We start from the raw sequence: 14643 nt of genomic DNA, 5'->3' as shown, positions 1-14643 counted from the left end.
AAATCTTTTCATCTGATCTAGCTGGCCAAATCTCAATGGCATTCAGGATGTAAAGTTGATTTAGGAGCCATATAACTTTCCCACCTGGTGATAAAGTACCAGTAAACCACAACAGAAGCTCTGTTATCTTCCTGACAGAGCGGGCACAGTAAATCTCATGTATGGGATCGGTGTTTTTCTCAGGCTGCTTCATCCTAACCGTGAAGATGCAAACCTAAAGGACTCAGCTCTGGAGGCAGCCTTGGTTTAGCCTGCATCCCAGTGAGAGCTCGAGCTGCTCTCCAGGGAGCCTCCAAAAGAACGGCTTCAGGGCTGATATCAGCCATGAATTAGATCAGAAAACACTGTGGAAATCTGCCCAGTCGGAAACTGATTGAGCCAACAAACTCACTTTGTGTTGAATGAGGGTAAGAAAAATAAAAGTGTTTTTATTTAAAATAGTCTTGACAAAGTTTTGTGAAAACAGCACCTGTAGCTTCCTGCCCAGGAACTGGGAAATGCGGTGGCAGGGTTGGGGAGGGGACAGAGACAGAAATTCAGATTTTTTTTTTTTGTTATAGATTATTCTAATTTCTCTCTAAAACAGAGTAATGAAAACACCTCCCTAGAACATTGCCAGATAGTTGCATGTTTTGATTATTTTCCACTGGAAGTTAGTACACTATTTAATGACAATAGAAACGAAAACACACATTTGGGGATTTTCCTTCACATGATGCTCAGTATTTTGTGCTGATATTGTACCAGCACCTACCCAGAAACATTGGCAACTGCCATTTAGTTCTCACTGTATTCTAAAATAAAGACACTATTTCTACAAAAGCAGAAACTGTAATTGAATTAATTTGGGTACTGAGAGTGTATACAGATGTCCTTTACAGCAATTAAGGATTTCTTTCCATTATTCACCAGCAAGTTTACCTTCTATCAAGCAATTCAAATTAGAAATTAAAGCCATACCACTTCTACACACAATACCTCTTATATCTATCCCTTATAATATTGTACAGTGGTAGTATATTTCAGCACACAATTAGCAAGATGATGAATCTTGAAAAGAAAACAATAAACTAAATTATTACAAAATGACAGAAATTTTTACTAAAGTTTCCTGTGAGTTATACCTAAGCTGAGATTAGACTTACTTACTAGAAAAGCAAGAGGCAATGTCTGAGAAAAAGGTATTTTGTATTAAGAAGATTAAATGGCTTTAGTAGTGCCACATAACTGTACCATATTATGTTAGGAGGAGCATTTTTTTTTCCTTTAAATCAAGTTACAGTAATTGATCTTAGCTCTATTAATATAATAACCAAAGATGACACAATTAAGATCTTTAATGTAACAAAAAAGCAAATAAATAAGCAACAAACCACTAATGACAGTTCTTCAGTGGTTATATCTAGACATTAGCGTAACACTGACTTGAAAGGAAGGAGGTAACAGACCAGAGAGCCCTTTGCCTTCGACATCAGCAATAACTAAAGAAAATAATTAACAGTCTGCAAAACAACATTTCTTCTTGTAGTTTTATTCACAACCACCAGCAGCAATGACTGCACTGCGAGACAACTCGGCATTGTAGGGATGCCGGTGCTGAGGACGAGGTAACGCTTTAGCAAGACGTAAGGCAGAGCTGAGGTGGTCAAACCCATGGGCCACCTGTGGGTGCTACCAAACCTGGAGGCCAAAACCCACCCCATGGGTGCAAGGCAGCCAGGACCCCACGGGCGAGCTCCTCGCCGGCTGCCACGCCGCAGCCTGTGCAGGTCCTCTCAGCTGCTCCTCAGGGGGGCCTTAGACATCCAAAGAGCAGCTGTTCATTTCCCACACGTTGGTCTCTGTTTGGGTCCCACCGAGGCATGCATCCCAAGCACACCAGAATGAGTTTTCCAGTGTATATGCCCTGTTTCTTCTCGCTCCTGGGCTTGGAGGCCATGGCCCTCCTCGACTCCCCTGCAACTCCTCTGAAGCCCTAAACAAAGTTTGGTGGCCAATCCTTTCCCAGTAATACTCTTCAGAAAGGCAGGGAAAGGGTGCAGGGAAGGAGACTGGGATGTGGAAACACATTCAGGACAGAACCGGGGTGAATCCAGGCAGGTAGGAGAAGGAGGTCAGCTCCTCGTAGCTGCTACCTACTAGAGAGGCTGTGGAGAGACTAATGGTTCTGCCATGCCACCTTGCTGATGAGGACATCTGCCAGCACGTGGTGGGCAAAGCAGGGTCCTGCTGTCCCTCCTGCAGTCATGAGGTCCCTCCAGTGCTGGCAGGATGGCAGCTGCTCCTGTGCTTCCAGTCCCCATGACACATGCTAGGAGACCCTAGCAGAAGCCAGGAGCTGCCCGAGTGCCCGGATCACCCAGCCTGCTGGTGGTGAGCCTGGACCTGCAGCGGTCGGTGCTCCAGTGGAAGAGGCAATCATTCCGTCTCCAATGACATCACATGCAGAAGCAAAGGCAGTATGTGACTTAGAAGACCACAGCAGTTTAAAAATAACCCCATCACACAAAGATGATTTCATCACACAGCAGGCAGAAAACGTTCCCTGCAGCCCTAACCTTGCCTGCTCATACAAAATTATTTAGTACACTTTCTTCTGGCAACCAAAATCCAGTATTACCAGCTTGCCTGAGGTCTGAAGTGATCTAGAGAGCAAAGCTGCAACCTATCGCTTCCTCTTTCAGGATGCATCACCACCACAGGGTGAAGATTTCCAGGAAGTTTTGCGGGACCATTTTCTGGGGATTGTTTGTTTGTTTGAATACTAATTGAAACAAGGGGGATAGCCCTCACTCCTTCTCTTACAAAAACATACACGCTCTTATTAGTTAGGACTCACCTAGGAGGTGTATGTAAAAAAATGACTCACCACTACTCAAGGTGTCCTGTCACCGATAGGTAGCAGATGTCCTAGATGCTGCCAAAACACTTCTCTCCTTTGCATGAGGAAAGCAAGTCTTCCTCTTGCCCACAATGTGGAAGATTTGGCATTCGGATACAATCTGCACCTCTTATTCTATGTTCACACTTGACTACCCAGCCAAACGTACAAGCAACACCTGGGCAAATGACTGTCTACAGGAGTTGTCACTGAAGGATTTGCCCTATTTGAGTACGGGATTTAGGACTGGGCCTCAATGATGATATGGAAACTTCTGTACTCTGAGCTGTCATCAGACCATTGCTGGAAGCAAGCCAAGAAAACGTTGTCCGCAATGATACAGGGTTGAACTGAAAAAGTTCAATTTAAGTGTAGACATCCATTTCATGACCCTGTGAAAAACACTTGGCAGGAAAAAAAAAAAGTCCTAAAGGCAGAATCTCCAGATAATTAAAATAAAGAACAAAAATGAAGTAATTTTGACTTAAGCTTCTTAAAGCAGCATGATTCATTTTACAAATCCCAAACCAACAAGTTATAAAATTATAATCTAGATGGCAGTTCCTTGTAAAGCCTCAGTATTTTCAAGCCGTCATCAAGATACTAAATAATAATGTGAGTGCAGCACATGGAAACAGCAGGAGAAAACACAGTATTTAAGTATCCATCTAACTTAAAACTTTACAGCTAGTAGCAATGAATCTAGAGAGTGTGGTCTAAACTTTCACATAAAGGTTTGAAATAAAACAGCTTTGACTTCTTTACTTATTTTTCTACAGTTACTGGAAACATTTTTTCCAAAACATTTTGTTACTCTACTTAGAATTTTCAATCTTGTTGATTGCCCCCTGTGAAAACCTAAAATGAATGAAGAATTACCTCACATATCCACATCTTTTTTAGAAGACTTTACTGCATTTGAAGGAAAAATGCCCCCCCAAGTTGTATCGTTGGTTTACTTTCCATCTCTTTTTATTACATTTTTCCCCATTATAACTGAGGACTAACAGGTCTAATCTGAAATGTGATTGATTTAGCCTGTATAAACCACCTCACTGATATCACCCCAAGCACATCCCATAAAGGAGAGATGCACAGACTGAAATTCATGGACTAAAAAGCAATCGCACAGAAGCCCTGGGTAAATAAATGGCATTAAACAGTGGGATGGGCTGTTCTTATCAGCATCTTTTTGAACACTAAACAAACACTTCCGAGCAAAAAATGAGTGGTTGCGGGATTACTTAAAAAGAGAAGGTAGAAAAATCGCTCGCAAAAACTTTGTCCTTCATTCATGAACTTTGAAGAATGTGCCAGAGACATACACCAGGGAGGACGGCTGCCAACGCCCACCCCTTGAAAAGGTTCAGAAGACCATGCTCTGCTGTCTTTGCCCTTCAGTTCATTTTGGACTCACCAACTTTTCATGCATTTCATGTGCAGAACCCAACCACTCTATATGGCACCTGCAGGACAAGATGTGACCAGCCCAGTGGAAAAAAAACTGCTGGATGAAAAGGACAGTTCAAGCCAGACAGAAGATATCACTGAGAAGAAAAAAAGAAAGCCAAGGCAAATACAACTGTATTTTTCTCTTTTTTTTTTTTTTTTTAATTCCATACCTAAAAACCTTAAACAGATGTTGAAAAGCAAAATAATGGTTCCACCTACCCTATTTAAACTCATTGCCAGTCCCCTTGCCTTGGTGGGATTACACAGTTACACAGAGTGGGTTGGGACCACACTGAAGTACCTGGCTGAGCAGGGGCTCCATGGCAGGCACTTATGCTCACCACCCTCTTTTTCCATGGACTGCATTTCTGATCTTTTATTTTGCTTGTAAATGTACTAAGCACTTGACAGAATAAAGAAACAAACACATCAACCATGTCAGGTATGTTACATATAACCACTCCTGAATCTACTCTGTAAATACACACAGATTTCAGGTTGTTTAGCTTTCCCCTTTTCCCTTTCCCAGTGGGCGGCACGTAAGCTTGAGACATTAAGAATTAATGAAAAAAAGTCATTCCAGCTTAGCACTACAACGCCGGTTCAAAGGGGCAGATAACACACCATCACTAGCACCCCGGGTATCTTTAGGATACATCTACTTCTCTGTTCATGAACAGGCCTGGCTCACGTCTGGGTTTCTCCACTGCCATTGCACATAGCTGTGGCCAGAGCTGAGCTTCCAGAGAAGCCTCCAGTGGATTTAAAACCAATATTCAGTAGGCTCATAGAAGAGTAAACCAGAAAAATTTCCTCAGTGCTGGAAAATATATGGCTGAAGTGGGAAGACATGTATTTAAAATTGATTAATTAGAGCACCAAAAGTCTTTTTTGTACCTTCAATTAAGCCGTGCCACAGGCAACAAAGGAATATTGTGATCTGCTACAGCACTGGGTATGGGTACCAAAGACTGCAGTGATCAGCAAATACAGGAACAAACTGTTACTAAATGAAATTTACCCTTTCTCAAAGGGAAAAAAAAGAAATTAACAGAGCAAAAAAACCCTATAAAGTAAGAGTTGGCAGCATCTCATTATATAATAAAACATACCTGTCCTCATCTATTTTTACAAAAACTGATTTTCAGAAAAAAAAGCACGTACTTTGAGTATTCTGCAATTTTGCCTGGTCTATTCATTTGGCAGTAACTGGACACGCTTCTGCTTAAATCATTGAGTTTCTTCCCTTTCACAGCAACACAGTTCCTTGCAACATACATAATACATAAATCAAAGCTGATTATTGGTTCAGAAATGTGAATACTGCAAATCTTTTGGTCCCATACATCTGGCTACAGTTTTTGCTTCAGGAGACAAAAAAACACTGAACCTTGAATCAACCACAAAGTTTTTGCCAACACTTACCTAAAACTTAAAAACCTACAAGTCTGCCAGGGAGTGCAGAAGCACATGCTGCTGCTCCTCCACCCTGTGCAGCTGCAGGCGCATCTGGGAGCCCCACCGCTGAAGCAGAGGGCACACATCATCACCATACTAAGAAAAATAAAAGTTGCAGTCCAGGACCTGGGAGCTGAGCTCAGCTTAACCTCTTCCTGACGAACGAGATGCTGGAAGACGAGCTCCAGCTGGGGAGGGACCCACATGATCCTAGCCAACCCCTCCTGCCTCCCTGGATCCTTCTTCCCAGGACAGTTGCATAGGCAAATCCCTCCTGCACAGACCTGAGTGTCTTGGCAATCCCTGCACACTCCCAACCACAACTCCTTCAACTGCCCTATCCAAGAATATGGCAGAAAGGGGAGGATCCCAAAATTGCTTCCCACTCTGGACTCTAAGAACTGCAGCTTCCATACTGAAACCAGTTCTCCAGCAGAGGACAGGAACACATTTGCAAAGCTTCCCGAGATCAGACAATCAGTTCTGTGTTTAGTTCCACGGAATTTCTCACCTTCTCTCCTTTGAGCACATGCGGATTGTATTTTATTTAAGCTACCTCTCTTTGGTAATATCTACTGCATCTTCCATTCAACCACACCACAAGGGGCAAAGCAAGATGCCATCAAAAGAGCATTTCTCACTCGATACTCAACACCATGGGTTTTAAGCCATGTGGGGCCCCGTGTTCTTCTTGGACAAGAACCATGTGTGCACGTGGTGTCATTGTGGGGGAAAAAAATAGATCAAAGAAATCCCCTTTTCCACCTCCAACCAGCCATCAATTGAGTGGGTTCAGACTCATCCACAGCAACTACAAATTCTGCTCATAAGAAGCGTGATTCTTTGTATTTGGTAATGAAGCAACCTCTCCATGTGCCCTGTGAGGCTGTCCACAGCACCAACTCCCAGAACACCTGATTTCACAGTTTTAATCTTACCATTAATCTTCACACACACACAAATTACAACATATCTAAGAATTCCCACATGGGACTGTCCCAATCAACTTGACCTTCAACTGGAGGGCTCAGCCCAGAAGGAACCAGAATGAGCACAAACCACGCACTTTCACAACATAATAGGCAAAGACTTTTTTTTTTTTTCTGGCTGGGCATACAGGGAACCCAGAATTAGTGAGAACAAGTGACTGCCGCAGGCGTGGCTATTCCTAGCATCTGAGGCCTGATGCATTCAAACCAGGGTAGTCCTACAAGAGCAAAAATGCGTGCCATGTCAATCTAGCTGCGGATCTCGGACAAGCCTTTAGGAAGGCTGGGAGCTCTGGCTCTTACACAACTTGTATCCAGTTGTGAAAGTAATGCAGAACTGAGCAAGTGAAGCTTTTTTTTTTTTTCACCCCTGCAACTCATACTTTCCAACACAGAGATGCTGAGCTGAGGTACAGTGTAATGCTCACAAGAGTTTGGGATGTTGGGTTTGGATGCTGCTTTTGACTCTGGGTTACATCTCTGCAGGAACAAAACAAGTTATCTCACTGTGGCCCACGCCGTCCCAGGCCACCTCTCCGCTGCAAGGTCCTAGGACATCATGGAATTATACAATAGCATCCAACTTGAAAGGCATGTGCCTCTGGAGTTTATCCATCTTTGCCACCCGCACACTGCTCCCCATCAAAGAGCTTAGCACTTAAATAAGTAGAAGCGCAAACCGAAAATTGTGTAACAGTTGGAGCGACTGCCTATGTTAAGCAATGTTGTATCCAGTGCTGGCTGGGCTATACCATTTGCCTGGACTGATGGATTTCCTTCATCAAGAGATCTCCATTAGCAGAGCTTCCAAATGTTCATGATGCTTTTTCCACCAACCAGAACCGCAAGTGGTAACCAGGGTCTCCTGTCTTACTTCTAGGACCTCCCAGTGCATCAGTGGGCCATGTTCAGACAGGGATATGTGTGCTATCACTCCTGTACCCAGAGAAGTCGTCCTAGACGTAAAACATTGTTTACTGACTACATCCAAGAGGCCCACATTGTGACTGAATCCTTAAGATAAAACAGAAAATAGTCCTAGGAACTGATCCTAACTCTATTGTTGCCCTCACCTTTTCCTTGTCTTGTGTCACTGAAAGAGGAAAAATATTCTCTAGAGCTATTCATAGAATGGCTCTGCACATGCCAAACTGTAGATGGAGACCCACCACAGACCCACAGCTTATGCCATTTTATATAAGTGCTGGCACTTAAAGTATGCTCATCACCTATCAGCCAAGTATCTAATAAGTTTGGGGTATCCTCATGGATTAAAACAACTGACCTCACTGAAGGTCTGCTAGTTCATAATACTGAATCATCAGCTAAAGATTTGGTGTGTTATCTGAATCGCAAGAAGCTTACACAGGATCCACTTACTGCATTGCTCCAGATCATGCAAAACATTTTTATTCAGCATGCTCTAGATAGTTCCTTCTATTTTCCATTTATCTTTTGGTGTGTGTGTGTGCGTGGCTGGCAGAAAGCTAAGCTGAAATAAAATGTTCCACATTTCTCTCCAAACAAGGTGATTTTCCTCCAGGATTTTATCAGTTTCCCCTGGGAAAGGTTGGTTTCTTCTCAAGAGTAAGAGAGGAGTTCCTAATTTCCTTTTCTGCCTTTGAAAATGCAGTCATGACATACACTGTTGTGCCTATCCCACTGCACACTTTTAACAGCAATACTTGTGACAATGCATCTGAGAGGACCCGCTCCCCAAGACAGCCTCCCAAATCTGCCTGAAGAGCAGCTCCACTCTCAAACACTGTAGTGCTTCTCCAACCCAAGCTTCCTGTCCGCAGCAGGTTTGGGGGACACCGACAAAGGAGAAAGAGGGCTTCTGATGACAGACAAAAATCCCGCCAGTTCTGCAGCGGTACTGGAGACCAGACACCAGCAGGCACAGTCAAGAGCACATCAGAGCACGCTCCATACTCCAGCCTTTCAGTCCTTTAGCTTCCGCAGAGCACATTCTCCCCAGGTGCCCCGGCGGGGAGCAGAACATACACCACCAAAGAGCAGCTTCAGGTGTGACGATTTGGCTACCCCACTACTCCCTTCTCCTTAGGATCTCTGCACCTCACTACCTCAGACACTTCTGGCACTTTCAGCAATGCAGCATGCCACCCATACCAGTTTGCCCAACCTCAAGCTTACATGGCATATTTTGAAGGCTGCTGTATATAAAATGGCAGATTGCAGATATAATGGCACTTCTGGAAATACTTCAAATTATTAAGTTTGCCCTGACTTACTCCTACAGAGAAACTAATGCTCTATGTTTTTTATGACAAGTTAAAAACTAGTCAGTGAAATCCATCTGAGGGAACATACAGCTTAGGTGGTGCTACCAGGACTAGTGACCATGGGTCTTTGGTTCTTAAAGGACATTGAAAATACAACAATTGCTGTCTAGATGCACAAGCCTGGCTGCACGACAGAAAATAATTTTAAGAAGCACACCGAGTATCCTGGAGGTCTCCTCATGTAATTTATCAGTGTTCATCTATCAGATTTCATCTTCAAGGACTGGAGCTGGATGTAGGCTTTCATGCTCCCCCTGAGCCCAAACAGGGAAAAAAAAAAAATCTCTCAGAAAGTCAAAGTCCAGAGCAAGGCGAGCTGAAACACAAGACCAGCTTTCAGAGCACCCTGACACATAGCTGGGAGATGTCACGTTCATTAGTACGGGTACACGGGCAGGGGGAGAGATTTAGTTGCATGTTTCCAAGCAAATGTGACCTAAAAAGATTTAAGCAAAGTCACATTTTCTGAACAGCCATGGCAAAACCTATATAAACCCCAGATGTTTGCTCAGTCAAGCTGGTTATTAAGACACTATTTTAGTTGTCAGAAGTGCATAACTGTATTGCCTAACCCATTCAGGTGTTGCAATGATAAATATCACACGAGCCACAAAAATATCCCTTAGGCCCAGTTCTCCTACTAGAAGATGCTCATTGAGAAGTCTAACTAGATGCAGTGGCAATTTGTTCTAACATGAATATGGGGTAGGAAAAAAATCCAGTGTTCGGACACAGCAACTGCAATCTCAGATGTATGCACTACTCTTGACACTGAGTAACAAACAAGAGCATTGCTCATAAAATTGCCTTTACTGCATTTTTGCTACACAATGAAGCATTTGTACATTAAGTGACATTTTTCTGATCATCAGAAAAAGCTTTTTACAGAGCTTGCTTGACAGTGCTGAAGCTCATTTTTTTCCTCTCCTACTCTGCTAAACTGATTTAAAAGCAACTCTTGGTAGGGCACTAATGAATGTATTGGATGATTCCTCTTCTTATAGTGGTATATCCCAGCTGCCCCTTCCAATACCAACAAAAATCCATTATGAAAATTTCCCCTCTATTAAATTACCACCAAAAATTCTTGGCAGTAGTAAAGGATATTGCTATGTTTACCTATACCAGCAAGAGAACTAGCCCCTAAATGTTTATATAATGTTTCTGTCAGACACAAGATGACAAAAGCTATTGCAAATACCCCAGAATCTAGGAATACATTTTGCTTCCCTTAGACAGAAGGGCACTCAGTGCAAAATCTGAGCGCCTTACTAACGTCACATTTTTTAACTGTCTCCTTCCTGACACTTTTACCTCGGGTGCATGATAAATAAGGTTTTAAAATTACAGATGCAAGTCATGTATTTTGCAGATTCAGCTGTGTCTTTTCTCCCTCACAATTTAATGAGAAACTAACTTTAAAGTGATTTATTTGTAATACCAGCAACCTACTGCTTTGCTGTTCTGTTACTGGTTTTTATGATTCGCTCTAAAAATAAATAAACCAACTCCATCCAAGGTGCTCCAGTGGCAATGGTGGTCACCCTTCAGTATTTTGCAGAAGGTCAAAAAGAACCATATTCTTTTGACAGAGAATTTACAGTAATTTTACCAGAAAGTTAAGGTGAATGTCAATATTTAATTCAGATCCTGCATGCTCTAATATGAAGGGGCTTATTCTTGTAAATTTTACCAGAAAGTTAAGGTGAATGTCAATATTTAATTCAGATCCTGCATGCTCTAATATGAAGGGGCTTTAATTCTTGTAAAAATATATATATTAATAAACAGAAACTCATGACATGCAACCCAAGAGTGGCAAATAAGGTAGTGGTGTCCTTTGGTGGAGTCTCACTGTCACAGGGGAAATCCTACAGAGATGTAACACAGCGTAACTAGACCAAGTCACCACTGGATATAAAATGAAATCTCATTTATATTACATGCAACTCCAGCAAAATATATGCTAATCCTTTTCAAACCTATTTCCCAAAGCTTCTTACTACTAATGCCAGAGGAAAATAAAAATGAACAGCATGTATATATCCTATATGTATATGCATACTGTTATGCATACACACACGCAGAGTAGGTTAAATCTTTTTCCTTCAAGCCAGTTATACTATAATTTAATTACTGCAGGAAGCTGTAGGATACCACTGCACTGCAAGCATTGTTCAACAAGTTATGGAAAAGTTACGTTTTTGATTTCCAAGAGGAAGGGTGGTGACCTATAAAGTTGTAAAGGAAACCACTCACAAGCTTATTTCAATACCCTTGCTAAAAACAGCCACCTGGAATTATAGGAGTCTCCTCCTCATCCTGCTCAGAACAATTGGAAAATTACAGACCGTTTAAAACACATTAATAGATTAAAAAATAAAAAGAGTGGAGACAAGTTGTCACTCGTGGAATTGCACTGCTCATTTCTCCGATTTCTCTGGTAGTTGCAGCTGGATTTAGCTAGAGGAAAGAGTGCCCCAAATTACATAACAGGTACACTTAAAATGTGTTACAGAACCTGAGTTGGTCATTCTCTCCCAAAGACTTTACTTTTCAGTTTATCCTGAAGTCATTGGGGACAGGTTTAACTTAAGCCAAAATAAACACTGATTGCTAGAAGCTTTGGGGTGAACAACATCAGACTGGATTTAATATAAACTGGTGGGTTTTTTTCTATATGACCAGATAAAATCTAAAATAAATGATATATAAGCATTTTGTAAAATACAGGACAATGATAAAATGGGGTTTATGTTGCTTACTGTAATTTCTACAATATATTCATCACAGGGATTTATCTGATAAATGTAGCATCACATTCCCTCTTAGCCCATGATGCAATTATCTGCACTAAACCCAGCAAGGTAGGGCATACTGTTAGCTGCACTTCAACAGGCATGGCGAAAATAAAAAGACGGGGGGGGGAGGGGGTGTAAGTATTTGTAAAAAAATTGTGTCACACAGCAAACGCTGCACCAGCAGACACTAATACAGCCACTTCCCCCGCCCCTCCCTTTTCATCTGATCCCTCAGCAAATACACAGCTGCAAACACCTCAGATACAAGACAATGTGTGTCTTAACCTATCCCTGACCAAGCAGGACTTTTAAAATCTTCCAGATCCAGATTACTGCCTTCACAAGGTCTGGCCTCATCCTCTGTATTTCAGAAGGACGCTGATTTTTCACTAATGCAGCTGTAGTGCCCGGGCAGGTAACGGGGAGATGTGTGCCAGGGTACGAGTTCATCAGGCAAATGACTCGGCAGATACCCAGAGCGAAGCCTCGCTCCAGATGGGATCAGCACAAATTTGACACTATGGTACTAGCTACAAAGTCCTGCACTATTAATCCAGGTGAGAGAAGAGGATTCATTTCCAACTTCTTCTACTGATTCTTTCTCTGGCAGCTTATTTTTGCTTTGCAGAAGGTCCAGGAATTTAGACTAAAGAAACTAATTTCTTAGAAACAGACTGGTCATGCATCTCTTTTCCTTATTGCTCAGGTTTCTTTTTTTATAACACAGAAGATGAACCCACAACTGCTAAAGCTCAATGATAACAGGCCTCATCTTAGTGATATAAAACTTGATTAATTAAATGGCCTTTGGGATATCTTCTTTTAATACTGGAAGTATTAAAGTTAATTCCTAAAAAAAAAACCTGAAGGAAAGTAAAAGTCACATGAATCAAAAGTAGCTCAACTATCTTTTGCCTACAGTGAACTGGGAAAGAGGTGAAACTTGGAAAAGGTTAGGTTTATTCATGAAAATACAAGATTCCTCAAGTAATTTTAAAATGCATCTATAAAAGATATGACAGCACAGCTCCGAAGTCACACAAATGAGTTAATATCTGGCAATCCAGTGCATACTGTTTTTAAAAAGCTACAGTGAAGCACTGCAGCACCAGCTAGGATTTGTAAACTTATCTCTAGGGAAATGAGGAACAAGTCCCTCCACTTCACAGTGCCTACCTCTGAATGCACATCCTGCCTGTTCATAAGTGGCTGCACGATAATCATAGAATCATAGAATCACTGAGGTTGGAAAAGACCTCTAAGATCATCGAGTCCAACCGTCGACCCAACACCACCATGCCCACTAAACCATGTCCCTAAGCGCCTCATCTACTCGTCTTTTAAATACCTCCAGGGATGGGGACTCCACCACTTCCCTGGGCAGCCTGTTCCAATGTTTCACCACTCTTTCAGTAAAGAAGTTTTTCCTCACGTCCAATCTAAACCTCCCCTGGCACAACTTGAGGCCATTTCCTCTCGTCCTATCGCTTGTTACTTGGGAGAAGAGACCAACACCCACCTCGCTACAGCCTCCTTTCAGGGAGTTGTAGAGAGCTATGAGGTCTCCCCTCAGCCTCCTTTTCTCCAGGCTAAACAACCCCAGTTCCCTCAGCCGCTCCTCATCAGACTTGTTCTCCAGACCCTTCACCAGCCTCGTTGCCCTTCTCTGGACACGCTCCAGCACCTCGACGTCCTTCTTGTAGTGAGGGGCCCAAAACTGAACACAGGATTCGAGGTGCGGCCTCACCAGTGCCAAGTACAGGGGCACGATCACTTCCCTACTCCTGCTGGCCACACTATTTCTGATACAGGCCAGGATGCCATTGGCCTTCTTGGCCGCCTGAGCACACTGCCGGCTCATGTTCAGTCAGCTGTCGACCAACACCCCCAGGTCCTTTTCCGCCAGGCAGCTTTCCAGCAACTCTTCCCCAAGCCTGTAGCGCTGCATGGGGTTGTATAGCGCTGCATGGGGTTGTAAATAATGATAATTATAGTGATAATGCTGTTTACTCCTTGCAGCAGGTACCAAACTTCAGCACTTTTCTCTTCAGGCCATAGTTAGAGGTGGACTTCTCTCACACACAGCTGGCGCTGGCCCTGGCCCTGGCCCTGGCCCTGGCCCCACAGCGTACACCACTCCAGGGCTTTCTACCCCAAACCATCTGACAGGTGTGCTTGATTATACCACAGCCTTCCACAGGTGACACTGACCTCACTGTTGGGAATATACAGAGTTCACCAATGCCACCATTACTTGCAGATTCGCATTTGGCATTCAATTTACATGTTACCTTACCAGAGGTGCCTTCTTTCCTCTTGATTTATGACTCAGTTTTACAGGAACCTCCCATTACTCCCCTTCTAGAAATAGTGCAATGACAAATAGGCTCTGTTCTGCCTTTTCTTGTGCTCTGCATCCACAAACAAACCTTAACCTTGCATTTTGCAGCCGCTGGGAGGGAGCTCCGGACTCCCGCGTACGCCCAGAGCAGCAGCACGGCTCCGGTTGCGGCCCAGAGCGCCCCCCCGCCGCCGGTCGCCCCGCAGGGCTAAACCCACTCGCTCAGCCCGCGGCAGCACACGGCAAGGAAGTGTTTTGCTCTTCCGCGTGTTGTGCGCAGGGGACACGTGGCTTCGTTCCTGACACTGGCAGGGGGAAATTTACTTATTTAAACACATCCCGAGCCGTTCCGGCCGGCTCGGTGACCTTGCCCCGGTTGCTCTCCCCGCATGGGGCGGCGCGGCCGGGTTCCCAC

This window comes from Aptenodytes forsteri, unplaced genomic scaffold (assembly GCF_000699145.1).
Source record: "Aptenodytes forsteri isolate BGI_AS27 unplaced genomic scaffold, ASM69914v1 Scaffold55, whole genome shotgun sequence".
Classification (NCBI taxonomy): domain Eukaryota; kingdom Metazoa; phylum Chordata; class Aves; order Sphenisciformes; family Spheniscidae; genus Aptenodytes; species Aptenodytes forsteri.
Note: the sequence above shows the minus strand (reverse complement) of the source record.